This window comes from Sinocyclocheilus anshuiensis, unplaced genomic scaffold, assembly GCF_001515605.1.
Source record: "Sinocyclocheilus anshuiensis isolate Anshui unplaced genomic scaffold, SAMN03320099.WGS_v1.1 scaffold546, whole genome shotgun sequence".
NCBI classification, from domain to species: Eukaryota; Metazoa; Chordata; class Actinopteri; order Cypriniformes; family Cyprinidae; genus Sinocyclocheilus; species Sinocyclocheilus anshuiensis.
Genome location: NW_015542451.1, coordinates 417,816 through 438,869, shown reverse-complemented (window position 1 = coordinate 438,869; position 21,054 = coordinate 417,816). Strand labels below are relative to the sequence as shown.

At 33.9% G+C, this 21,054-nt stretch overlaps 1 long non-coding RNA gene across 1 annotated transcript in view; it reads left to right on the top strand.

Annotated features, from left to right (window-relative positions):
• Nucleotides 1-8,681: 8,681 nt before the first annotated feature.
• The window catches only part of LOC107693646 (uncharacterized), a 13,540-nt gene continuing 1,167 nt past the window's right edge, over nt 8,682-21,054 (top strand). Inside the window, exons 1-3 of the long non-coding RNA XR_001634779.1 lie at nt 8,682-8,754; nt 15,765-15,771; nt 20,049-20,053. This is a non-coding gene — a long non-coding RNA (uncharacterized LOC107693646). The remainder of the gene's footprint in view (nt 8,755-15,764; nt 15,772-20,048; nt 20,054-21,054) is intronic.

Sequence of the window (21,054 nt, the reverse complement as noted above, 5' to 3'; positions counted from 1 at the left end):
ACCAGTGTATGAATATCACGTCACACATTACAAAAACAGCTCACTCATATTCACAGCGCAATCACGACCAGGTTAAATTTAAGGGGGTCTGAATACTTTCCGTACCCACTGTATATTTAATGTGCACTGCAAAAAAAATGATTTTCTTCAGTATTTTTGACTTGTTTTCCAACACAAACAACTTCTTAAGTCAAGATACTTTTACCTGGGAAGCAACATAAATTAAGCTATTAAGTTTTGTATTCTGGAGAAAATTAAGTGAGTTTATATTTAAAACAAGAAAAATATCTGCCAAAGGTGTCAGAAATATAATCTTAATTTAAAGGGAAACCAGTTAGATTTTTTCTGACCCCACTGGCAGACATTAGTTATCGTTTTAAGTAAAAAGTCACTTAATTTTGACACATTTGTCAGAAAACAAGACGTTATATATCTTAAGTTATTTTGCTTCTCAAGTAAATGTATCTTTGATTTAAGAATGTTACTAAAAAACAAGAAAAATACTCATTGCATGTCCACACTTTCTAGCAAATATAGTATAGCAAATAATATCTTATGTATTTTACACTCAAAATGTACAAATATTACTTGAACATGAATTGTAAGAATTAATTTGTAATGAAATTGGTTTCACAGATGATTCCTGTCCGGAAGATAGCGAAGCACAGAATATCGGTACTATATTGATTATCTGCTGATATTAGAGATGTTTTTAAATTTATATTTTATTGATGTTGGCCGATATTGGATATTAAATTTCATGCATACTCATTTCCTTTACATGTAGATTACCCTTGTCTAACTTAAAGTTAATCTGTAAACATTGTTAAATGTAATCATCAACAAATCTGAAAATGAATATCTATTTTTCACACTGTTCATTATAATGTTGTGATGCCTAAATTCTGTTTTAGCATTTAAAAGACCAGTAGTTTAACAGTCTTCACGTCACTGAAGTGCTTTCAGAGTTTTACAACAGCAAAGAACAGTTGGCAGAGCCTGTAAAATGCCATAAATTAACCCTATCTGATGCAAAATTCATGCAACTTAAATGACATTACATTAGATGGAAAATATCACGTGAATCTGCTTCACAGAAAGACATCACAAACTCTTTTCAAGCAAAGCATTTCCAAAATCAAGCCAATCCAGCCACTATGTTGCTGTCAAATGTTAGTGTCCATAATGAACAGTGCAAAGGATTCTATAATATTTACTTATACTGATTTCTAGTTGCACTTCTTTAAAGTCTTGCTTTTAAGGAATGCAACACTGTTTCATCTCATATTCAATTATTTCCCTTCACAACTTTGGTGATAACCGGAAAACTTGCAACTCTTTTGCAGTTTCTCACAGGAGATGTGATTGGACAAATGGTCAAGCCCTCAAAACCCCTGATAAATAAACCTTCTGTAAAGTTTTATCTGGAAATATAGTGCAAAGTGTTATAAATAAGCTGCTCTGTCTTGTGGCGGAAGCAACAACACAGATACAATTTAAAAACACATACGTTTTGTTTAAAAAGAAAAAACATTCTGAAGGAGCACAAAATTTCATAAAAAGCTATAAACTATATTATCTTGGCAAATCTGGGAGCAGTGTGAGACAAATGTGAGTCTTTTGCTCAGGATAAAAACAGAATATATGTCCAATCTCTTTTCTGTTGGGAGTTTAAATTTAATTTTTTTGTTTCAGGTTTGGATGATTTAAAAGTTGTGTGATCTTTTTGGCAACTCTATATAATTATTTAGTAGTAAATATATGCATGATTAATCCAGAGTTAAAAGAATAGCTCAGCCTTAGGTCATCCAAGATGCCATCCCAAGATTAGGATGAGTTTGTTTCTTCATCAGGCCACATATTTGTTCAGAGCTGTTTAAACGCTGCTTGATCTGTGCAGATTTCTCTCCTGATTCAGAACAGAACACTTTTTCACTGGAGGAAGAGTTATTATGGATTATGGACTCGTATTTTAACCAGAAGCAACAGTTTGGATGGATTTGATGGATTTGTTTCAGCTTTTTGGCTTCTCAAGGTGTTAATTGATGGACTGGAGTGCTGTGGATTATATATACGTGTGGACATTTTCAGCAAATTTTCATTTTTGGGTGAACTATTCCTTTAATTCACTCGGAGAGTTAGGAGAGTTAGTCTGACCTAGTAACAGTAACTAATGCTGTATCAGTTATTCAAGAGAACTTGGAGATTTTTCTTCAGAGACATGGGTCATGCACATCTCATTTATAGTAGTATTTATCAAGATTATTCTGTACAAAAGCAAAGAAAGTGAGAAATGAAGGTTCTCATTGTAAAGTGTGGTTGCCATAAGATTAACCTGACGGTGGTATAAACATTTGGTCATAACTGAAGGCTGAGTCACAAGCGTCTCTCTGTTTTAGGAGTGACACATTGGCATCGTGTGTGTTTGCTCTCAGTCCTGTTCATACAACAGTGCCGGAGCACCAGAGCCAAATCACACCGCTGAAGAATCAGTGCAGCAACAGCCTTTAAAACATCTGCCACGGATCACCAGAGGTTCAGAGTGTGCTTCACAGGTGGATTAAATGCTCTAGAGATTAGATATTTATTTATGTGTACGGAAAATATTTCTGATTCCATTCTACTCATTCCATTCTGTCCTATCAGCTGATATTAAAGCTACACTTAGGTTTATTTTATTCTAATTTAGACCAATAGATGGCACAAAAACTCACCTCACTAAACATCCACGTCACTTTCAATAAAATTACTAAATATATTTTGTAACAGAATCTTAAGGTTTCAGTTTTAAGGTAATTAAATCAACAGTTTTCAATAACTGAAGAATATGTAAAAGTATGTTATGTGTGCCTCTGCTGTTGGCACTAAATAATAATGATTGATGTGATAATAAATAGCTGACTTTTCCATTTGTTGACACGACATGGTTAAATTCAGATCGTCAATATCATTTATTGAGTTGGGTGTCCAACTATCATATAATAAAATATAATATTTATTGTTACTACTGTAAAGCTACATTAAATGATCAAGGGATCTCCATCAAGTAGTGTAAAATGCTTTCAGAAAAGAATTTTTTCTGTATTTTAATGACAGAATATTCATTAATTTTAATTAATTCATAATAAATTAATTCATAATTCATTCAATAATTTTATTTATCAAAATAAACTGAAAATAATACAAACTTTGCTGAAGTGAGTGAAGTGAAGTATTAACTTAGATATTATGCAAAACATATTACTTTAGCTAAAGTATCAATAACTGAGTGTGTGGTAAAAACTAAGCCTGTTTCCTTCACAGAAAAAATCAGGTAATTGCGACTTTCTTTTATAAAAACACAATTGCAAGATTTTTCTTTTCTTTTTCTTTTTTGGCTTTTTTCTCACAATTCTATCATTTTTTTCTCAGAACGGCAAGAAAAAAGTCTGAATTGTTAGATAAAAACTATACAATAACTTGTAATTTTTTTAATTAATTTTTTTACGCCATGGTGGCAACAGGCTTCCATAAAATCACCCCCACTCATCACCTAATCCATTTATATGATTTTTAAACAAAACAAATCACTATTATGATTTATTTTCCGACAAAGTGTGTTGCTCCATCAATGTTTAGTAAAAACATATATTTTTTTCTGCAGTCATTCACTATGGAAGCAGTGCAAAGCCCGCATTTTCCTTAAGGTGTGCCTTTAGCCCTGTTAGACTTTTACTTTAAAATTGGTTTAACGTAGTAAAGCATTTTTTTTTTTTAGCTCAAACAGTAAAGCATGGCACTTACAACACTAAAATCATAGGTTCGATTCCCAGGGAATGCATGCATTGAAAAAAATGCATATTTTCAATGCAATGCTAGTCACTTTTGGATAAATCAAATGCATACATGTAAAATGCTACAAATGTGGGGCCAAATGTTCTCTGATATTATATGAACACAGACAGCACAACTATGATTGATGCTCAAACCCTCAAACACTGAGAGAGAGACTCAACTCCAAACTATTTACTTGAAATGCTGCACAAAGGTGTGACAGATCGAGACAGGCTCATCAGGAATCTAATGCAACGGAGGAAGACACACTAAGCAAGAGTGATAAATGAGACGTATTTACCAAAACGTCCAATAAAACATGACGAGAATATAAATAGAGGAAAAAGAGGATGTAGCGAGAATGCATACATCTTTTTGAACAGAAGATGAAGGGAGAAGAATGTGAAGTTAATCAAAGTAAATGGCGATAAACACAACTAAGATGAAGAGAAGAAGAAACAATTATGCAGAAGCAAATGGTGTGGCAGACCTGAAATTCAACATTTATACCAGGAGAGTGAAATGAAACCTCTCTCTCTCACACACACAATGGTATTAATATTAATGGTATTAATTAATGGTAACTAATGGTGTTTTTTTAAATATAAAAATTCCCCTCAAAAAACTAAGACTACGAAAACTACAACTGAGTTTAAAATTGAAATAGTATTTAATAATAACTAACAGTAAGTAGTAGTGTTTTTTAAATATAAAACCTAATAAAATCTACAAAAAAAAAATAATATTAAAACTACAACTGAAATTGAGTTTAAAATTGAAATGGTATTTAATCGTAACACTAGTCAAACTTTTAGGTACTTTGTTACCATTAAATACTTTTTAGTTATTTATTGTTATTATAGTTTTAGCAATTTTTGTCCTAGTTCTTTCCTCCCTTAGTTCCTAGTTTTAGTTACTTCAGCTGACTTACTAAAACATCGAATAACAATTAGTTCTGGCAATTAACAGTACAATAATTATTAAAATAAATATATAACAGATGTACTGTATTTCTTATTGTTTTCATTTAGTGTTTTTAACTTATTTTAAGTAACAACATATTATTTAATTAATTATTTGAAAGTTCTCTAAGGATAATAACACTGGATGTTTGTAGCATGCATGAGTTGTGAAGATCAGTTCGTCTGTGAATCATTGAGCCGAGAATAAAGAGGAAGACTGAGTGCTACTGTTCTTATCTACTGACTCGACTGACTTTTCCTTACACCTCTGTGGCCACAATCATCTCAGCGTGACACAGGAGTGCTTCTGCTCGTGTGTTTGGCTCTGAGCGCTGATGGAGACGTGAGTCACTGATGGGCCGGTCTCTCACGCTTTTCTTCTCTCGCGCGTTGCATGCTGTAAGAGAAACCTCGCCAAACTGGGCTCATTTCTGTGACAATTGCATTTTCTCATGCAATGCCCTAATAAAACTAACTTCTAAAAACAAAAAAAAACATACACTACCATTCAAAAGTTTGGGGTTGGTAAGATTTCTAACATTTTTGAAAGAAGTCACTTCTGCTCACCAAGGCTGCATTTATTTAATCAAAAAAATGCAGTAAAAATTGTGAAATATTATTACAGTTTAAAACAGCTGTTTTCTATGTGAATATCTGTTAAACTGTAATGTATTTCTGTGATGCGCAGCTGTATTTTCAGCATCATTACTCCAGTCTTCAGTGTCACATGATCTTCAGAAATCATTCTAATATGCTGATTTGCTGCTCGAGAAACATTTCTGATTATTATCAATGTTGAAAACAGTTGTGCTGCACAATATTTTTGTGGAAACCGTGATACATTTTATTTTTCGGGATTCACAGATGAATAGATGAAAAAATAAATATTTTGTAATATTATAAATGTCTTTACTGGCACTTGATACATTTAATGCATCTTGACATTTGTCCTTGATTAATAAAAATATTAATTTCTTAAAAATAAATAAATGCTAACCCTAAAATTTTTAATGGAGGTATATATAATTCATTATGTTCATTTTACTCTCACAAAAATGTCAATCTGTAAAATAAATAAATAAATAAATGACCAAATTTTAATTTTGTTAATTTTCATAGATAGACCGACCGACCGACCGACCGACAGACAGACAGATAGATAGATTACATTATTACATTATGAGCTATCCTATGCTCATGAATATCAAAGCAAGAAGAAAACTCAGATGCTACAACTTTCAAAAAACCTTCTTCTCTCCAAAACGACACAACTCTACTTCACACCACTCACATACTCAGGTTAGGAGGGTAAAGAGGAGGAAAAAATCCTCCCTCAATACTATCAAACTCATTTGTAGCTCACACCCACACAATCCCGTTCCCTTTTTTCGGATAATATAATATAAAAACAATATATGCGCTGGCAACTAATATAATGTTCTGGTATAACCTTTGGGTGAGACAGAATGAGGAAAAACAGTCAAATTAAGCAGCGCTGCTGTGGGTCTAATGGTTATTGTGTTTAATGGCTCAATCAAAGCCTCGGCGCTACTGTAATCAGCCGCGTTGTTCAGCTACAATCGCGCGGGTGATTGCACGACATCTAGAGAGCTGAACTGATTGCTACAGTTAGTTTCATCCTCTGGAGAAAATGAGACTTCTCCATTACTGTCAGACTCTGTTCCATGTTTTGTGTGTGTCCTGCTCCCCATGTGCCTTCCCATGCCCTTATTTGGTTAGTTTCCTGTTCCTGTCCTGATTAGTTTATTTCATTTGTCCCAGGTGTTTCCCTTGGTTTTATTGCTCCCAGGTGTGTCTCGTCATCCCCTCCTCCTGTGTGTGTGTATAAAATGTGTTCCCAGTCCCAAGTTCTCTGTCCGCTGTTGTACGTCTTCGTGTGTACGTCTTCCTGTAAACGTCTTCCTGAGTTCGTCTCCCTTGGTTCCTGTAAATAAAGTCTTGTCAACATATTCTCCAGCGTCTCCTCGTCCCTCGTGTGTGTGCAACGTGACAATTACAACCTGGACATGAGCGAGCCAGGAGAATTCAGAGCGATAAAACTAATTAAAACTTCTGAAGAAAACAGAAGTGAAGAAATGATAAAAAATCTGTGTATGTGAGATGAATTTAGTCTTGAATCAACATACGAATGTAAGTCTACATGACAACCATATAAAATTTCAATCATAATCTGTGCTATTATAATTACTGATAGTACTACTATACAATATATACAGTATTACAGATTTATTTATTCGTCCAAAACTAAGTGAATACTCTGGCAAAGCTTGTTTTACACACTGTGTTCAATTCTGTTCAAATACAGTAAAAATTGTGAAATATTATTACAATTTAAAATAACTGTTTTCTATGTGAATATCTGTTAAACTGTAATTTATTTCTGTGATCAAAGCTGTATTTTCAGCATCATTACTCCAGTCTTCAGTGTCACATGATCTTCAGAAATCATTCTAATATGCTGATTTGCTGCTCGAGAAACATTTCTGATTATTATCAATGTTGAAAACAGTTGTGCTGCACAATATTTTTTGTGGAAACTGATACATTTTATTTTTCAGGATTCACAGATGAATAGAAAGAACAGCATTTATTTGAAATAGAAATCTTTTGTAACTTTATAAATGTCTTTACTTTCACTTTTGATAAATTTAATGCATCCTTGATAAATAAAAATATGAATTTCTTTCAAAAACTGACCCCAAACTTTGTCTCTTCTCCCTCAATCCTGCCGCTGTTCTCTTATCCATATTAATGCGAGCGGCCCTTACAAGCTACTCCGCTCCGCTTTGCAATAAAGGAGCCAGAGAGCAGCATTGATTTTTTTTTCAATTGCAAACAACGACAAATACAACAAATGGCACAATTGGCCTGCCCTGGGGTTTGGAGGGAGAAAACTGTTTACAGCTGCAGCCGTGGAGCTCCAGCGCGCACTAAAGACCTGGAACGAACTCTGTACGACTGCATACGCGTTTCACCTCAGTGGCTCCATGCAGCGCAATGCAGTGTAGAGACATTTTGAGAAAATTAAACACGAAATTAAATAGTGAGGAAGTGTCCACAGGACACAGCAATGATGCAACTCACCTTCACACTACAGATATTTAAAGCTTTGGTCACACTTTATTTTAAGGTCCAATTACCCACCCTCAAGCCATCCTAGGTGTATATGAATTTATTCTTTCAGACGAATACAATCGGAGTAAAATGTCCTGGCCCTTCTAAGCTTTATAATGGCAGTGAATGGGTGGTAATGTTATAGTCCAATAGAAGTCCAATAAACTGCTCCCATCCATCGTAAAAAAGTGAGAAAACAAAACGCCGGTCATGAATTAGAAATGCAAAACGAGGATTTGTAAAGAAAATTTGCTCCTGTAAACAAACCTTGGTTTTAGCAAGACTAGCATATTTTCACCAGAGAGTGGCCGCTGGAACGCCACTCTCTCGTGAACACACGTACGACAGTTAGCGGAAGCTAGAGATTACGGTTTATGAAGTTTTAAATATGGATAATTTTTAACACATCGATTCCCTTCAGAAGGTCTTTATTCACCCCTGGAGCCGTGTGGGACACTTTTTATGATGGATGGATGCAGTTTATTGGACTTATATTGGACTATAATATTACCACCCATTCACTGCCATTATAAAGCTTGGAAGAGCCAGGACATTTTTTAATATAACTCCGAATGTATTCGTCTGAAAGAAGAAAGTCATATACACCTAGGATGGCTTGAGGGTGAGCAAATCATGGGGTAATTTTCATTTTTGGGTGAACTATCCCTTTAATTATGACTACTTTTGCCTCAAACTCCTATTTTGCGGCTTATTAATAGTTAGTAAGGCAGTTGTTAAGTTTAGGTATGGGGTGGATTAAGGGATGTAAAGTTACATGTGGCAAAGTATGGTGTCCCATCCTCGGAATTTGTGCTCTGCATTGAGTAGTGAACACACACACAACGTGAACACACACCCGTATACACTATAGCACAATATATTTATGAATATACTGCAGAATACATAAATATGCAGTCCCACAATGCACTGCAGGTGAAAAAAGCAATTATAGATAATTCTTTCAATATCAAAAAGAAGACAAAAATCACATTTATGTATTTTAATGCACAATAAAATAACATTTGTGTATTTTTATGCTCTGTGATTGTGTAACCAAGCATGTTTCTAGAGTTTGTCTGAACTCTAATGACAAATAAAACAAGAAAGTGCAGACAAAACAGTCAATATCACATCAATCCACTTTCTACGACAAGCGTTTAATTCAGTCCGTAGGCGTCAGGAGATCAGAGAGAAATATCACAGGTAGTTGTTTAATCTGTCAACCAGCAGAAATAGTTGTTATGTGTCACAAACACTACTGTAATCATTTGAGCTGCCGTCAGCGATCGAGCCCGAGGCAGAGAGACAAGAAAAACATCCCACAGATCATCCTTCAGCCGCTGACTGCACTGAGCTACGGCTGGACCGTATAACGTTACACTCTCTGTAAGTCTGCATGTTCTGTGTGTCTCTGTGTGAATGAATGGCACAGTTTCTTCTGATACATGAACTCAAACACACGTGATGCTCGCGTCTGCGTCTCTCTACATGATGACATGAACTTCATCTCCAGAGCTGCTCTGAGAGTCACTTCAGCAGCTTTACAGTGTTTAAAACACTTTGAGAGGAAAACTGAAACTAAAAACTAAAACGTCCTTCATGACAACCTATCAAAATAAAAGTTGGGTTTCCAGTGCGATGCTAACAGCCAATCGGCCTACAAAGTGAAATCATAGTTCCCCCACTCTATAGAATAGTGTCTCTGAACATTGAACTGCAAAAGTCTATTTAGATATGAAGTCTGCATGTGTGAATGAGTGGCACAGTTTTGTCTACTACATATACTTTGATGCTTGTGGTGTTTTCAGCATCTGCCACCTCATATAAGGACATCAGCATTTAACCCTTTCATTTGATAAAACTATTGTGAGATACACACAGAAACTCAAAGGTTTTCACTACAGCCAATCAAAATAAACGTTTGGTTTAACTTGAAGAAATTATGACAGAAATATATTACTATTGTATAAAATATCATTCTCAAATTAATAATAATAATACTATTTTTAAGGAATATCATACAAACAATATATTTTCCATGTTTTAATTTACAAAGCTCATTCGTGCAGCATCTTATTTGACAAAAAAATAAAAATGCAATGGTTTGTTGTAAATGAATTGTTATATTTCCATTTAATTACATTTGTTTCAATATTCATGCAATGTACAGTATATTAGACACAGTTTTTATGATAAATTTGTATTAAATCAAAAATCACAGAATCCAGAAAAAAAATAAAATTGAGATCACAGAATTTATAGGAAAATAAAATGGATTGCATGGCTCCCAAAATTAAAAGATTCCGTGGAGTTTAGTTGTGAAGAGTTTTGTTTACATTCAATGGTAAATGTATATTGTGATAAATATGGATATATGATATGGAAAGAATTATTGTGATAATATTTTTGGCCAAATCGCCCAGCTCTACACTGAAGTTCTCTGGAACGATCCAACGCTGAAAAAAAAATGGTGTAAAAACAATTTTCAGTCAGAAATTGCTAGTAAATTTCACAACTAATTACAAAGAAATAGAATTAAATGACACATAACATATTGAATTAAATGTGAGATTTTGAAGTAGAAAGATTGAAATAGTATTTACTCACTTTATTTACAACTTTGACCATTCTTTTTTTTTTTTTAAAGTGAGCGTTTGAGAATCATAATACATACGACTGACAGTTTCACCTCAGTTCCATTGAGATTTGTGTTTTAAATAACACAGCTAAACAAAGATCGCTCCATTCAGAGAGAATTGTTTGTTCTTTTCTATATCTGGAACACTGAGTCTCCCCCGGTGGTAAACAGAGAAGATCGAGGAGTACCGCGAGCTTGCAATCATACCATTACACAATGGAAACAGATGAATGACGACCTTCAAAACGGATTATAACCAGAGCTCGTCCGAATGACTCTCAGGCTTGTGTTCGACTGATCTCAACGAAGCATCGCTGCTCTTCGGCTCATTCACGCATGCATAAACGTCTTCAGGATAAACCATTCTCATGTGATGTGGTGCAATCATCACGTCATTTTCCAGCGGCTCTGAGTGAGAAGTCACATGACATTTACGCTTCAGGTGATTGGCTCAAAAACTTCAGTGGTTCCTGTCAGCAAAATTGTAAAAATGTGACAATCAGCCCACTGGGATGAGCTAACGGATGGCTTCATAAGCAGATCTCCTTTGTTGGGACACTTAAAGTCAGGATGCAATGAAAACTCACCCTATTTTGTAAATGCATGTTTGTTGTATTGTGCATATGCTTCATTTTTACTTTTTTATTTATTTTCTGACCTCGTTATTTTTAATCAAAATATCACATCAATATTAACATAATTTTAATAATTTTGCAAAAAGGCTATGGTAAAAACCTGTTAACTGGTTAACTGTAATACAGAGGAACTCAATATGATGAAAAACTTTAGTAGATTTAACAGGACACTTCATGTAATTTTACAGAAAAATACTGTTAAAAGTACAGTTTTGTAAGTAAAAAATAATCCTTTTTTTTAGCTGTTTTATCTTAGTTTTTTTCTCATCAGTTATGTACATAAATATATGCTAATTTTGAAAGAACATTAACGTAAATTAATTTGTATTGCATTATTTTAAAGTCATGATGGCGTTTTATATTGTTGTGTTATGACATTATGCACCTTGTAACTTTTTTTTAATTCAGTTTTTTACTATAAAATGTAAAGTTGTTGTAAAAATATATACCATATTTTTTTACAGTGCAACCGAATCGTCTCTTCTTTCTGCATACTACAGTATTTCAGTATTGTAATTTTATAAAAAAAAAATTAAAAATCTGATAAAAAATGCAGTACCCACTGTATATATATATATATATATATATATATATATATATATTGTCTAAAGGCTCAATAAACTGTTCAATTTCTGACTATAATTTAATATGTCAGGCTTTAGAGGGTTAATATTGAATAAAAGAGTGAAACCTGCCCTGAAGAATGAAACACAGCAACTGTCTCTATTGATTTAGTTCTCTGCGGTTTCTCCTTAAGCCCCTCATGAAAAATGCATTGATTAACCAAGAAGCCAACTTTAGGCTCGGCCTGAACTGCTTTCAGGTATTTTCAGGTAACACTGATCTGATTGTTATGCATGAGCATGAATGTGCGAAAGAGTTCAAATCATCGACAAAGTAATGGGACCTTCAAAGTATTACAAAAACGACATTATCATCACCGTTTGCACGTGCATTATCTTTGTGTAATATTAAAATTTGCTTGATGATCTGAATCTTTTAAGTGTGACAAATATGCAAAAAATTTAAAAAACAGGAAGGGGGCCAACACTTTTTCACACCACTGTATATCGTATATATCACACCCTCAGGGTTTTCATATGCAATGGCAGTGGAAGTGAAGGGAAAAAAATCTGGTAATGTTTTCCCATAGCTGGAAACATTAAATGAGTTTTAAAGGTGTACACATTAGAAATAAGATTTCTCAGTATACGCTTCTTGATTTTATTACTGAAAATGAACCTGAATGTTTGCACGAGTGCAGCAAAACCTCAGAAAGCATCATCCTCAAATCTCTCAGGCGAAGCATTAGATTTCCTTCGACCTCTTGCTAAAAGGGTCAGAGCACATTCACTGAAATCTGCCCTTCACAGACGTCTGCAGTGATTGTAGGGAATACAGTGGTCCGTCAAAGAGACCGGCGCCCTGCTTCAGGACAAAACATGTTAAAATAATGTTTGATATCGGTGGGAATTGTGTGTCATCTTTCATTTCAGCCCACTGAAAATGCATCCATAGAGGAAATTAAAAGATTTAGCATGTGATCTTTGGCTGGAGGGTGTAAGTGTGTCTTCAAAGGGACTGTCAGACTCGGTAATGGTCGGACATAATGGACATAATGCAGACATATTTCATCCTCAAAGAGTCAGGCTCTTATCCCTCTGGATGACTCCTGGATGAAGTGAAAATGGCTGAAAGGTGTTGTCTAGTAATGCCTACAACATACTACACTAAGATTTCAAAGGTTCTTTGTTGTTGTTGCAGCAGTGCTATAGAAGAACCATTTTTTGTTCCTCAAACACCCGTCTAGTAAACAGTTCTTAAAGGAATAGTTCTCCCAGAAATGAACATTTGCTGAAAATGTGCTTACCCTCATGCCATCTGTAGAGGAGTTTGTTTCTTCATCAGGTTTGTAGAAATGTAGCACTGCATCTTGGACTCTCATTCTGACGGCACCCATTCACTGCAGAGCATCCATTGCTGAGACACTGATGCAATGCTACATTTCTCCAAATCTGATGAAGAAACAAACTCATCTACATCTCGGATGGCCTGAGGGTGAGGATATTTCCATCACATTTTCATTTCTGGGTGAACTATTCCCTTAAGCACTTCTTCGTCTTGATGGAACCACAATAAAGAACCTTTATTTTTAAGATTGTATGTGTCATATACTGAATGCAATGTCTGTGTGAAACTACAGAGGTTGAACCATCATACGAGTGTCTGAGCACAGACTGTTCTTCATTACCCATCTCTTGAAGCTCCACAAAGAGCCATTGTTTCCTGAAAAAGGCTTCTTTTGGTGGTAATGCTTCTAACCAGATCCATTTGTCATCCAAACAACCTTTGAACTTGTTTTTAAAGTGTTTGCAAAGCAGTATTATATTTATGTCCCTCAGACTTTGCGGTTTTTGCAGTTTGTTCTGAACTTCTAACACTAAAGGTCTGTTCCAGTTCACATAATTCTGCTCAATTATACACTCTGTGTTTTTCCTCTACTGAAAAGGCTGTTTCCATGTAGTAAAAGCATTCAAAGTTTCCTTTGGAAATGCTAGAAAAGTGAGCACATTTGAGACTAGCGCATCAAACCATTATCACATTAATTTGCTTCGCAAGCACCGCTGTTTGCTTCAGCAAATGCAGTTCTAATCAAATGCAAATCTAGACTGTAACCCTGAAAGTAAGCCTACGTGACCCAAGGATGTGCGGATTTTACATATGCAAAAAGATTGAAATCTAAACGACGAATGGCCAGCATTCAAAGTTATGTTTGTGCAATTACCTGAAACCCGTGAGGCAGAAGTGGCATTGTGCCAAATATCTACTGGCCATGAAGGAGGGTGAAGCTGGTCAATTAGGTGGCTTGAGCCTCAGAAAAGCACTGACGCATTGCTGTGGGTGTCTCTGCAGACAGCAGAATCGCTCTTCATGGCCTCTTTAGGAGAACACCAAAGACTCTCTTAAATGAACGCTTGTCACTGAGGGTCAAGACAGCAGAAAATGTGTGTCCTCAGATGACTATTTCTGCACCGCCTTCTGAGGAGAGGCTTGTGCTCAAACGCAAACTCTCTAAAGAAGCTCTTAGTAAGAAGTACAAAATCAACTGCAGAAACTGTCTTTCTGCTGGATCAGCTCAACAAACTAGCCTCAACATCCACAAGAGTGCACAACACGAGCGTCATTCTGTGTCCTAACCGTATGTGAAGTGATACCTGAAGTTTTCGTTCTAACAGCCGCAATGACAACAAACAGAGATTTTGCATATTGTTTCTGTTGACTAGCACTGCCTATGAAATCTCATTCGAAAAAGTACAAAATCTCACTCCACCAGATTTTTAACGTGAAATCCAGGAGCATTTACACAGTAAAAATGTGTGTAATTTTGACAAATAAATGGTACAGTAAAAGCCTGATAAATGTTTAACTGTAAGATACCTTACTATAATGGTTTAACATTTTTTATTTTTTTTTGTATTTGTACTGTAAATAACCTGTCAGATTTATGCATAGTAAAAACGGCAAATTATTGTATAATTTTGGTGAACACAGCAACAATGCACATGACATACAGGCTTCTATTTAATTTAAATACTTTCATTTCTTATTTTTGTTCTCAGTAATGTACATGTGGATGTTTGTGTTTTATGTTTATTGCATTATTTAGTGTCATTTCCCTGATGGTTTTTTTGTCTTTGTGTGTCTATACGAGTATTAGCAATGTTTTACGGACAGGCCACATAAAATAATAAAGCTGATAGCTAAAGCTATCACATAATACGTGAAACATTGGGACATTATTTTTTACCTACACACTTCAGAAACTGTAAAGACTGGTCAAAGTAAAGCACCTCACTCACCTTTCACCTCAAATTAAATAAAATTGATAATAACATTTAATCATCTATAAATTAATCTAAATATTTTTTCTGAATAATATTATTATATTGGATGGATTTAATGCAATAAACTGATTTTGTGTGCATTATAGCATAACACTATGCAAACTAACTATTGCAATGGCTTGAGTCGGAGTTAATTCAGAATTTAGAGTCTAAACTATGCAGTTATATTAGAATGCATGGTTAGGATACTGCATTGAGTTTATACAGTATCTAATTCTCTGTGATTCAGTTGACCTGAAAACCAGTAGCAAATGATTATATACAATGCTTCCACAAAACAATCTGCATGCTTTAATTAAAGACATTGTCAGTGATTGTGCATTCAGGTTGTGCCTCGCTACAGTTCAGGAGAAGATTGATCAAAACAATAGCAGCTTAGATTACACCCACACTATTAATCACACACAAACACACCGATAATAACCGGATCACAGTCACCGCAGAAACCAAGGCAGCCGGCGAACGGTGCAGCGGGAAACTTTCACAGAGAAATGCAGGAGAGCTGAATGTTTCAATCATACGGCAGCGAGGGCAAAAATCCAATCAGGGATTGAGTGACATGCAGAGCCCAGTCGCCTCTGGTGGACTTGCAGAGAGCAAATAGAGTGAGACCGGCTATTTCTCAGCTCAAATCACTAGCTGGAGGAACATCGGCACACACACTACAAGACCTGAGTGTGAGTGTGTGTGTGAGAGAGAGAGAGAGAGAGAGAGAGAGAGAGAGAGAGAGAGAGAGAGAGAGAGAGAGAGAGAGAGAGAGAGAGAGAGAGAGAGAGAGAGAGAAAACAAACCTGAAGAGGAAAAAGAGTTTGAGAGGAAGATGAGAGTGCAAAAGTGCGAGAGACAAAACGAGCTGAGTGTGAGTGTGTGTGTGTGAGAGAGAGAGAGAGAGAGAGAGAGAGAGAGAGAGAGAGAAAACAAACCTGAAGAGGAAAAAGAGTTTGAGAGGAAGATGAGAGTGCAAAAGTGCGAGAGACAAAATAACATTGTGTGAAGTGAGAGGAGGATGAGAGGAAATGAGAGGAAATTTTCCATTAAATATAAAGTGCTAAAAACAGACTAATAGTTGATCTGCTGTCTGAACAGATAAAGTGTTCAGAGAATGCACCTTTAAAGCTTAAACACCTTAAATGTTTATGCTCTTATAGGCAGAACAAACTCAAATGTTTGATGTGTGATGAGTGATCATGAAAAAAGTTAATAAGCAATAAGCCATGGTAAAAGAGTGTGGCTAACAACAGCATGAATCCTGTGCCACTTAGTGCTCTTATAAAATTGTGGCAACTGCAATGATGAAATACACCAATGTTCAATAAATATTTACATTTGATATTATTGTTAATAATAATAATAATAATAATAATAATTAACAAATTCTATATAGTAGCCAATGGGCATGGCATTCTCCAAATTATTTAGATTTTTTTTTTTTTTTTTTACAAAATACCACACAAAGACAAATTAATCAAATAAATGAACTAATTATATAATTAATTAATAATGAACTTTAATTAAATCTAAATAAATACACTGTAAATAACTAATGAATATAAATTAAACTGAAATAAATAAATAAATAATATATTTTGAATACAATTGAAATTAATAAATACTTAATTTGAATTCATTAAAATAAATACATTTTAATTAAATTGTACTAAATAAAATATGAATTTGAAATAAACATACAAATAAATTCTGAATTTGAGTAAAATTGAAATAAATAAACAAATGAATACATACATACAGTAATTTTAATAAACATTTAATAAAAAACTAATTATGAATTAGAATTAAATTGTAACAAATAAGTAAACAAATAAATAATCAATGAATGGGAATACAATTAAAACACAAATAAATTATGAATTATTATTTAATTTAAATAAAGAATTATAACTTGCATATAATATGAAGTGATAATAAAGACTTATATTGTTAGAAAAAATTTATATTTTAAATAATTGCTGTTCTTTTTAACTTTTTATTCATCAAAGAATCCTGAAAAAAAGTATCACAGGTTCAAAAAAAATATTAAGCAGCAAAACTGTTTCCAATATTGATAATAAATCAGCATATTAGAATGATTTCTGAAGATCATGTGACACTGAAGACTGGAGTTATGATGCTGAAAATACAGCTTTGATCACAGCAATAAATTATATTTGAAAGTATATTAAAATTGAAAATCATTATTTTAAATTGCAATAATATTTCACAATATACATTTTTTTGATGAGCAGAAATCCCAAACTTTTGAATGGCAGTGTGTGTGTGTGTGTGTGTGTGTGTGTGTGTGTGTGTGTGTGTTAAGTTGAATATTTCCACTCATAGATGCCCTTGTTTCTAAGAAGGGAAGAGGGGGAGGACATGGGGTTAAAAATAAAAAATCCTTTAGAAGAATTTCCTGACACTAGAGATCACAGGCCTGTGGATTGGATGTCTTTTGAAAACCGCTTGAATGAGAAAACCTTAGGGGCACATCAAAAGTCCTGAGATTTCACATTTAGGTTTAATGTGAAGGAAGGGCTTTCCTAATTCACCACGAGAAGCGAGAACCAAATGCATACACACACACACACACACATATACGCACAACAAAAGCCGGGACTAAGTGTTTACTTCTGGTGCGAAGCCTGAAAAAACACGACTGTAGGTGGAAGAGTGAGACTGAGGCGAGGGGGGAAAGGTCTCTCTCATCAACTTTATACCAACGCCCACAAAAAAATACACACACATCCCAAACACAAGTTGGCTAACTCACAACTAACCAAATAAACACTTGCTTCAAACACATACCAATGATTTGACATATATCAATAGAACACAATTGCAACAAATGCACACACAAACACACACACACACTTCAAGTATAATGAAAAAATATTGGTGCAGGATTTACTTTGAAACAATTTGGATTCTCCAAATTATTTAAATTTTTTTTTTTTTTTTTTACAAAATACCACAATTAATCAAATAAATCAAATAAATGAACTAATTATATAATTAATTAATAATGAACTTTAATTAAATCTAAATGTAAATAACTTAAATAACTAATGAATATAAATTAAACTGAAATAAATAAATAAATAATATATTTTGAATACAATTTAAATTAATAAATACTTAATTTGAATTCATTAAAATAAATACATTTTAATTAAATTGTACCAAATAAAATATGAATTTGAAATAAACATACAAATCAATTCTGAATTTGAGTAAAATTTAAATAAATAAACAAATGAATACATACATACAGTAATTTTAATAAAAATTTAATAAAAAACTAATTATGAATTAGAATTAAATTGTAACAAATAAGTAAACAAATAAATAATCAATGAATGGGAATACAATTAAAACACAAATAAATTATGAATTATTATTTAATTTAAATAAAGAATTATAACTTGCATATAATATGAAGTGATAATAAAGACTTATATTGTTAGAAAAAATTTATATTTTAAATAATTGCTGTTCTTTTTAACTTTTTATTCATCAAAGAATCCTGAAAAAAAGTATCACAGGTTCAAAAAAAAATATTAAGCAGCAAAACTGTTTCCAATATTGATAATAAATCAGCATATTAGAATGATTTCTGAAGATCATGTGACACTGAAGACTGGAGTTATGATGCTGAAAATACAGCTTTGATCACAGCAATAAATTATATTTGAAAGTATATTAAAATTGAAAATCATTATTTTAAATTGCAATAATATTTCACAATATACATTTTTTTGATGAGCAGAAATCCCAAACTTTTGAATGGCAGTGTGTGTGTGTGTGTGTGTGTGTGCGCGTGTGTGTGTGTGTGTGTGTGTGTGTGTGTGTGTGTGTATGTACATTATGTACATTTATGTGCAATCATAACAGCGCAGTGAATTCAGCCAGAGGTGCTTACGTTACGCAGTGGAAACTGTTCTCGTGCTTCTTCAGTTTATGTCTGAAGCGCCAGTCTCATGAACCACAAGTCACTTGGGCAATATTTCAAAGCCGTTACAAGTGGCACAAACGAGAGAGACATTCACAACACAAGATCCAGGAGCCCAGAGCAAGAGCGAGGGAGCCAGATGAGGAAGAGATGAATACCAAGTGAGCGTTATGTGACTGCAGCATGCAATCTTACAGACCACCTGCTTCAAGGCTGCACCAGGAGGCTTATAACCCTTCAGATATACAAGACAGAACATTCAGTCAAATAGCAGACACATGCTCACAATCTTAAATATAGATCTACGTACTACTCAACATGTGTAGAAACCAGGGAAAAAAACATAACCATTGTGCCCTGTTCACTAAACTAATCAAACATAGAAGTAACAGCAGTTCTGTTGCATAAACACTGACACCTGTTCAAGCGAAACCTTGTTTTTAGTGAGTTAAATAAATATTTAAATGACCTTTTTAGGTGTATGCAACTTTAATACTAGGCTGGGTGATACAGCCAATAAATATTTCTATAAATATCTCAGGATATATATTTATATTATCGATTATTCAGTGACTCTTCTGCAGGTTACGACATCTATGTGAGTCACTGAATCATTCATTCAACAGATTTGTTCAAAATGCTAATTTATTTAGGAATTAATCAAGCGATTGTCATTACGAGTCAGGTACTGAATCATTCACTCGATTGATTTGTTCAATAACACAGATTCATTCTGGAAAGAACTAAATGACTGCCTTTATGAGTGAGTCATTGAATCATTCATTCAACCGATTTGTCACTGATTCACTCAATCGATTTGTTCAGTAACACAGATTAATTCTGGAAAGAACTAAATGAGTATATTTATGAGTGAGTCATTGAATCATTCATTCCACAGATTTGTTTAAAACACTGATTCCATCAGGAACAAATCAAGTGATTGCCTTTATGAGTCAGTCATTGAATTATTCACTCAATCAATTAATTCTGGAAAGAACTAAATGAATATTTTTTAAGAGTGAGTCACTTTATTCATTCAACGTATTTGCTCAAAAAACTGATTCAGGAAAGAAAGGCCGTACTGAGTGTCACATTGGCTTCATTTTGGAAAATTATTTTAAAACAAAGATTACTGGAGTTCATTTTACAAGAAATCAGTATTTCAGTCATTCTAATTCAAAATTTAACTTTATTACCAAACAAGTTAAAATCATCATAATAGTAATTAATTTCAAATTGCCATTAAAATAATCACAAATAATGCTGAATGAATGCACAATAATGCTTTACGCAAGACTAGTTCAAGATAACCTCAAAAACCAACTCATATTTTCATCATTAATCTATGCATGCAAATCACCTCCCCTCTCTCAAATCCTTAATTTATTTATCTTTTCATTTTTAATATCTCTTGGTGGTTTCAAACATTTGGCCTGATCTAATGCATGACCTACAAACCACAAGAGTGTTCATTATCTCACTGACCAGCAAAACAATTATGTGTAAATTAGTGAAAGTGGATAAAAAATCCAAACTTTAACGACACTCCAACGAGCCACAGGAGGAGATTTAGCCTGTGCTAATTGGTGAGCATGTGGTTGATTCATTAAAGAACTACCTAAGATGCTGATGCAACCATGTGAAATTCATTTCTTCTCCCTTAATCCAATGTAAACTTATTTAGCACTGAATGTGTCAATTATCTGTAAGTAATGAAATGATGATGCCAGCAATAGCGCAGCACTTACAGACAGCGAGAGAGAAGCTGATGCTTATTCAGAGTGCCACATCCTTCACAATAAAGAGAAAACTTAATGACTGCTTGAATTATGGCTGCAGGATGGTAAATACATCAGTGAAATTATTAAGGTTAACGGTCTGTAAATGATCTGTAAGAAATACATACATACATGCATACACACACACTGTATATAATATATATAACAAATTAAATAAAATAAAATATATTTTTTATTAGGAATTAATACTTTTATTCATCAAGGATGCATTAAACTGATCAAAA